The sequence below is a fragment of the Rhincodon typus genome, unplaced genomic scaffold (assembly GCF_021869965.1).
Source record: "Rhincodon typus isolate 14 unplaced genomic scaffold, sRhiTyp1.1 hic_rhity00001854, whole genome shotgun sequence".
NCBI classification, from domain to species: Eukaryota; Metazoa; Chordata; class Chondrichthyes; order Orectolobiformes; family Rhincodontidae; genus Rhincodon; species Rhincodon typus.
The window spans coordinates 11,655-19,189 of NW_025967492.1; the positions used below are offsets into that span (position 1 = coordinate 11,655).

The 7,535-nt window shown below is 37.2% G+C and overlaps 1 long non-coding RNA gene across 1 annotated transcript; it reads left to right on the top strand.

Moving 5' to 3' along the window:
* Positions 1-755: 755 nt before the first annotated feature.
* Positions 756-6,658, top strand: LOC125481359. Its single transcript, XR_007261306.1, has 3 exons — positions 756-822; positions 1,668-1,754; positions 6,551-6,658. It is a non-coding gene; the product is annotated as an uncharacterized LOC125481359 (long non-coding RNA).
* Positions 6,659-7,535: the final 877 nt, after the last annotated feature.

The following is a 7,535-nucleotide window of genomic DNA, read 5'->3' on the forward strand; positions in this document are numbered from 1 at the left end:
CACTCCATTCCATTTGAAATAAAGGCCAACAATCAATTTGCCTTCCCTGTTACCTGCTGAACTTGGATGCAAACTTCTTGTGATTCATGGATGTGACTGGGTTAGTAATTGATAAATCCAATTAATCAATCTAGATTTGAAAACTGGTCTCCAATAATGCCAACCATAAAACTATTATTGTTTATGTTAAAGACTAATTTAGTTACTATTGCCCTTTTTAGGGAAGGAAAAATGCTATCCTTACCTGATCTGTTTGACATATGACAATACGACAGCAATGTGGTTGTTTTTTAACTGTCTTCTAAGATGGCCTTAAACTAAAACAGAGTTGAACCAGATGTGTAGCTACAGTTCAAGAAAGTGGCTCACCACCACCTTCTCAAGGGCAATTAGGGATGGAAAAAGGACTGCTGGCCTTTTCAGTGACCACCAACATTCCATGAAGGACCTTTTCAAAAAAGAAGGGGAATGAGGCATAAGTGGGTGAAGGTTTATTTAGCACTTTTTGTATCTGATTACACCAGACTTGGCAGATCGTGACAGAATTGCGTTGACATTAACGGGCCTGAACAGGACAGTAATACAAGATTTTCTTGCTTTGCAGATGAATATGTTCAGTTTGTTGTTATCTCTTGGATATTTCTTCACTGCTGCTTCCCTTCGACCTGTGAACTCTGTTCAAATAGAATGTAACTTCTGTAGTCGGAAATAGGTTTGGTGAGATTTATACCTTTTTAATGTGTGTGTTTTGTTTCTTTGTACACAGGCTGTTTCTAATGAGAGTCATTGACATTCCCTATCTGAATCTGAGTGGGCCAGATTGTAAGTAAGGACTTGAACTAAAATGTATAAGTGTGTATATTGACATGCCCTTGAAAGAAACTGCCAGTGTATATTAAATGCATTTTTTCAGGGCAGTCCTTTTTTGGTTTTTTTAATAATTCTGAACTAAAATCAAACTTGACTTGGACTGTTTCACATTTCATGATTGATGTGCTGTAAGTTTTTTGCAATATACTTGTACTTCTAGCAGAGTTGCTAATTTTCAAATGTTTGCCATTTATCATCCAAAATGGGCTCATTCTAAAAGCTGTCATGGGGTTGCAATGGTGAACGTAATTATGCTTAAGAAACAAAGGAAGAACCTTAAACATTTGCTTAAAATGCCTACAAAAGTGAAGTAGCATCTTTTTGAAATGCACAGTAGCAAGTGCAAATGTGGTGTCAACCTGTACATTTCCAGCCAAACCTATCCCAAGAGTTTACTGTCAAATGCAGCAGGCACTGAAGCAATTACGAGAAAACTCTGGTATGAGAAAAATCAAGTACTGTGTGGTGGTCATGTGTTTTTTTTTTTTCTGAAGTGTGTAGCATTTCTTTTGGCTATTTTCTGAAAAGGAATGTTAGACAACCTCCAGGGAAAAGGAAGAATCTATACAACAGCTCACTGAAAGTAATGAAAAGCTTTTTGTAATAAAGAAGGCCATCGGTTGTTCTAGGATTAGACTATGACTAGTTATTGGCACTTACTTAGTGATGTATCTATTTTTAACTGATTCGTATGTTGAGAGAACAAATTGTGCTCATTACATTTTCCTCCGCTAAGTTTTTTTTGATCCCTTACATTCTATGATTAGGCACTACAACATTTACTCTTTGTTTTCCAGTACAGCCAAAGAGGGACCATGTTCTTCATGTGCGTTTTCCAAAGGAGTGGAAGACCAGTGACCTATACCAGCTTTTCAGTGCCTTTGGTAGGACCCACCTACTTGCCTTGCAAGCTAATTCAAAAAGTGGCTGGTTTCATCTGATACAATTTAGCAATCTGATTAGTACTGCAGTATCTTCATTTGAAAATGAAGATTTAAACTTCCAGTTGCATTTTCCTTTTTTTTTTAAAATTTATCGTTGGTAACTACTCCAAAGCTGGTTTACTGAGATACATGGTTTGTTTGGGGTGAGTTGTATTGAATTAAGCAAATCAGATTTTTTGTTATCTCTGCAGATCACAGCCCACTCTAGCGTTTTCTGTGCCCCCTTTCAATCTGCGCTAATTTTTTAAACAACATTACACCATGCAGGTTTCCTTGGTGGAATGACGTGGCTATGTTTAAGCCTTATCAGTAGGGGAAAGTGAGTTTCATTGTCCCCACTTGCCAATTTTTAGTGACAATTTTCAGATTGCCACAAAAATATTTTAAGGGTAAATTATATCCATGGCCTCCTTTTCTTATTCTGTCATTGGTTATAATTCAGAATGTATAGAATTCAAAGACTTAAAGACCGTTGTTCTGCCATTAAATGCTTTCCATTGATGTTGCATATGGAATAAAGAGAATCATTAGAATTTGTACATGGGAAAGATGTGATAAAATTTTTGATCAGCAAAACTTTCCAAAGAACTGTAATAACACTTGACTCACCAGTGTCTCAAATCCGAAAGCTTCCGACTGTTTCATCCCCCCCCCCCACCCCCACCAGATCTTCTCTTTTTTCATTTTGTGGTTTTTTTTTAAAGAAACCTATTATGTACAAATTAGCTGTTTTTTAAAATAATTGCCATTCTATGAAACAAATACAAAGAATGCTGGAAAAACTCAACATGTCAATTTCTCCAGCCTTCTGAGTTTGTTTCAGAGTTTCAGTTTCTGCAGTATTTTTGATTTTCTTTCTTTCTTTTAAAACTGTGGGAAAACATCACCACTGAAGGCTATCAGTCTCTTGTCCTATCATATATCCACTTTAAATTGGAGTTCTTCTATAGCATGAAGGTGTGGTAACATGTGAAAGGTAGTGAATGTACATTTATTTGCATTATGTGATTGACAGATCAGTTAATTTTCTGCCTGTGTTAGCAAGGAGCTAAAATTTGTTAACTAAATGTTTGATTACATGAAAAGGGATTATTAAAGATAGTTATGTCATAATAATAGAAAGATGTGTATCTGTTCAGTTTGATATTATTTTGGTTGTATTTTGGAACTCTGTGCAGTGTGACACTGTGAAATTACTTTGGCAGCAGCAGGATGGTGGACCGTCCGTAACCCGTTTTGAAGAATTGTTATTATTTCCAGCCACTGCTTGGCAATTAAATTCAACAGGTTTAATAGAAATCTTGCAGAAATATAATGGAGCCAGTAGATTTGAGAGATTATGAACTTAAGACTAAATGCTTTAATAGGAAGTTCAAAGAAGTTTATTATTAGAACTGGTTCACTGTTTTTCAAATGATCGCTTTTAGCAACCTTCAGAAGGAGACACCTATGTGGAACATCTTTTGGTATTATACTCCTTTAAACCTAATGCTTCCAAATGGCCAGTGCTTCCCAAACATTTTCCCATTATGACCACATATAGAAACTTGAAAATTCTTGTGACCCCCCCTTAATAATGAGAACGTGGGGACTTTGAGATGCAGCCCAGTTGTTATAACTTGGTCAGAGCTCGATCACAGCCATTGCTACCCCTGAACTCTCAACTACACTTGGATTCGTAATGTCCACTTCAGGAAGTACTCATCTAAGGTTGCAAATAGCATACTGATCTCCAGCAAAATCCAAGAAGGAACAATTTGTTTACCGATATTGTCTACATTCTGGAAAATACTGAATTAGTTTACAAAGTCTCTTTTCAATCAACTCTTAATGATCAAAATCATGCCAACAGTATCTAACTTAGCTTTTGGATGTAATACAACAAGGAAAGGGGTTGAGACTGTAATGTGGTTCCTACTGGCAGCCATGTTTTGCTCTACAGAAGCCACAAACCTCCCAGTAAGGTGGATGGATTTTCAACTGCTGCTTCTACACCTGGCTATAGAATGGGTTCACATCTCACTTGATCAAGATGTCTGGCACAAGAAGACACTAGTGGAACTTAAACATGAGTCATGTGTGTTTTGTCATTTGAATGTTTTTCTATTTTAATTTTGTAGTTTTTACTTTTGCCAAACACATGATGACTTGCATCCTGAAAGTCTTGGCTCCCAGTCATGTGGTTCCTCCCTAACAATGATTCACTGATCATGTCTTTATAATTCCTTGGATCCAGATTATTCTGGTCTTTATTTGTCCTGTAATTTTTTTTTGGTAAACTTCAAACCAGTGGTTTATTGGCACATAGTGCTTGAAAGATATCATGATAAAAAGGACATGTGGCAATGGTCGAGAGACCCTGTAGAGTTCTCTTCAAATAAATTGTGAAGTGAATGGCTTGTAAAGTAGCTGTCAAATAGACAAACTTATGGTGTAAGTAAATGAGTACTGGGGGCACATTGCTTTTAGCTTTAATACCAGTGCTTTGACAAAACTTGAAATGGATGCTTGGTGTTTTCAAGAGTGCTTTAGAAATTCTAATCTTGTCATTCAAGAGGGATTAAAGAGACTTAAGGATTCATGTTTATTGTGCAGCCACTTTATTCAAACTGATCCTTTTTATAGTGAAAGTGGAGCTACTAAGTCTTAATAGGAATTTGTGGCGATCAGAGCATTCAGTGTTTGTCACAGTGGCACACATGTCATTCCACAGTCTTGTTCTTCTCTTGTATGGATAGTAGGTGCAAGGACAGAGGCTTATAGAATGGAAATAAAATAGGAGTGTGGACAGCTCTGTCATGTACTTTACAAAAGTAGTAAATTGAATATTGTCTCCATATTAGCACCAAATACTAAACACCTGTTATGAACTTATTCAGTAGAATCCATCTATCTTCGATAGTAATGCAAAGTTATTGTAATGAACTGGTAGAAATGACTGAAAATTATGGGTATTAAACTATTGGTTGATTTTGATCAGTAAATGAAGAATTTACAAACTCCAAAAAGTTGCCGCTGTTTTCTTCACACAGATGCTTCAGACCTGCTGAGTTTGTCCAGTCACTTCTGCTTTGTTTTAAAGGAAGAATTTATCTTTCTTGCATATTTTTTCTTTGTTCCGGAATTGTGGTTGACATAGGCTGTACCTTTTTGGCCCCCTTGCAAACTTGAAAATAATTGTAGTGGCTTCTCTGTAGATTTGTTTTCTACTGAGTTGAAGGTTTTCATCTTGCACTCAGCAGGACTGACCGCATGAAAGAAAACTTGGAAAAAGAGCACCAACTTATACAGCATGAGAGAAGTGCTGATTGGTTGGCAAGAGAATTGGTGGTATAGTGGATAGTGAAGAAGGTTATCTAAGATTACAATATCTTGATCATTTGGGTCAATGGGCTGAAGAGTGGCAGCTGGAGTTTAATCTCCATTTTAATAGAGCGGTAGTGTAGGTGAAGTGGTGAATGATAATCAAAGTGACAGGAAGGAGGTGGTGATGGCCTAGTGGTATTATCACTGGACTGTTAATCCAGAGACCCAGATAATGTTCTGGGATGCAGGTTCAAATCCTGCTGTGGCTGATGGTAGAATTTGAATTCAATAAAAATATCTGGGATTAAGAATCTAATGACAACCATGAATCCATTGTCGATTGTTGAAAAAACCCATCTGGGTCACTAATGTCCTTTAGAGAATGAAACTGGCATCCTTATCTGGTGGCCTACATGTGACTCCAGACCCACAGCAATGTGCCAGACTCTGAACTGCCCTCTGGGCAATAAACGTTGCCTAGCTATTGATGCCCTCATCCTATTAATGAATGAAGAAAAGAAAATATAAGCGGAAGACTGCAGCAGAAATTAGAACTAAAGTAATAATAGTAAAAATACAAAACCTAAGGCACTTTTATTTGAATGCACGCAGCAATTGTAAGAAGTTAGATGAGTTTATTGGCAGAAATAGAAACAAATGAACATAACTTGATAGCTGTTTGAGATGTGGTTATAGAGTGACCAGAACTGAGAACTCTATATTCAAGGGTATTCAATGGCAGTGTTTTAATTGTTTTTAAAAAGGAGGTGGAAAGATTTTTGGAATATCATCAGGGAGTTGAGGACAATGAGGAGCTGGCACATAAGAGGAGTTGAGGCCTGGGGCAGATCAGCCATGGTGGGACAGGTTTGAGGCTGAATATCCTAATCTTCTGATTTCTTACTTATGTTTTGAACTCCATCTTTGCTTGTGCTTTTGGTGGTGAGAAGCAAGCATGTATACCTCAGTGATATCTATGAATATACCAATTTTCGTAAAAGCGTTACTTCAATGCTCCTCATGTGCCGCACTTCTGCATGGAGTATTGTATAGTATCATAACTGAGGGATATAATCTATAGCTACTAATCTGTTTGAAAACCACTGCATTACTGCATCAAACTTCATTTTGCCCCCATGTATGTATTGAATCAAGCAGAAGGAAGCACCAGTTCTGCTTTTGGAAGGTTTTTGTTGTATTGTAGTCTTTTAACTCAATTTGACTGTGTGGTAAATGCCTTAAAGCGAAGGTGAGAATGAAACATTGCTACAGATGGAGGGCATGGCTGACTGTTTGTTTCGATTTGATCTGAGAATATATGTTATCAAAGGCGTTTTTTTTAATCTTATGGAAATCAAAATATGTTATCATTATCTGTAAATTTTGTTGCCATTTGCATTGTGATTATGGTTTGGTCTTTCTTTTTTCAGGTAATATCCAGGTGTCTTGGATAGATGATACTTCAGCATTTGTAGCATTAAGCCAACGTGAACAGGTACAAATTGGTGAGTGATCTTTCTTTTTTTTTTTTAACAGAAATCTGTATTTATTACAAATGTTCTATAATACTCATTTTATTTTGCCAACTTTTTCCCTCCCCTCGCTGGTGGAGGTGTGGCATTCTCGTTAATGCATAGTTCTGTGTGTAATGATTGTCGTGTAGTACTTTGCTCTGTTTATTATTCATGTCTCTCTCTCTGGACTATGAATGTTGGCAGCCTATTTGATTTGCAGGAGAATGATGAGCCGATCTGGTTCTATCTTTGCCTGACTTCAACAAAAGCTCACTGCCAGTCGGAGGTCAGGAGCAAATGATTAGGAATAGGAGCTCTGTCCAGTTTTCCACTCGCTAAGCCAGCATTGGTTGAATTCCATTTTTTGCAGCCTATATCGCCACATTGACTGCAATCAACCAGTCCAGCAGAAGCTGGCATTTGAACTTGGGATCCTCCTGGTCTATACTAGTCATCTGCCCACTGGCTAGAGAATATTCGGTCAACCATTTGTATAATTTAACATGAGGAGACAAAATAGAAGCAAAACCTCTGGAAGTAGAATGTTTTGCTATTTAGGAATTTGGAAGAATGCCCATATAGCCCATGTGATAGTCACACAGTCCTTTTGATTCATAGGCCGTTTGCACTTGTGACAGTCATTCAGTGATCCCAACTCAGGAATAAACATGTATAGTACAAACACAAGGGTAATGTTTTCTTTCTTATCTTCTTCAGCAAGCTCTACAGCTTAGCTAAAGTTTTAAAATTATTTTTATTTTTATGAATCTTGTCATGGCAATAATTTCTTCACCTGAGAATGAAGCAGCAAAACCTGTCTGCAGTACAAGAGATAATTACAGAAGTAATATAGGAGTAAGTAAAACAGAAACTTGAAGGTGGTGAGTGGTGTTGGGGGGTG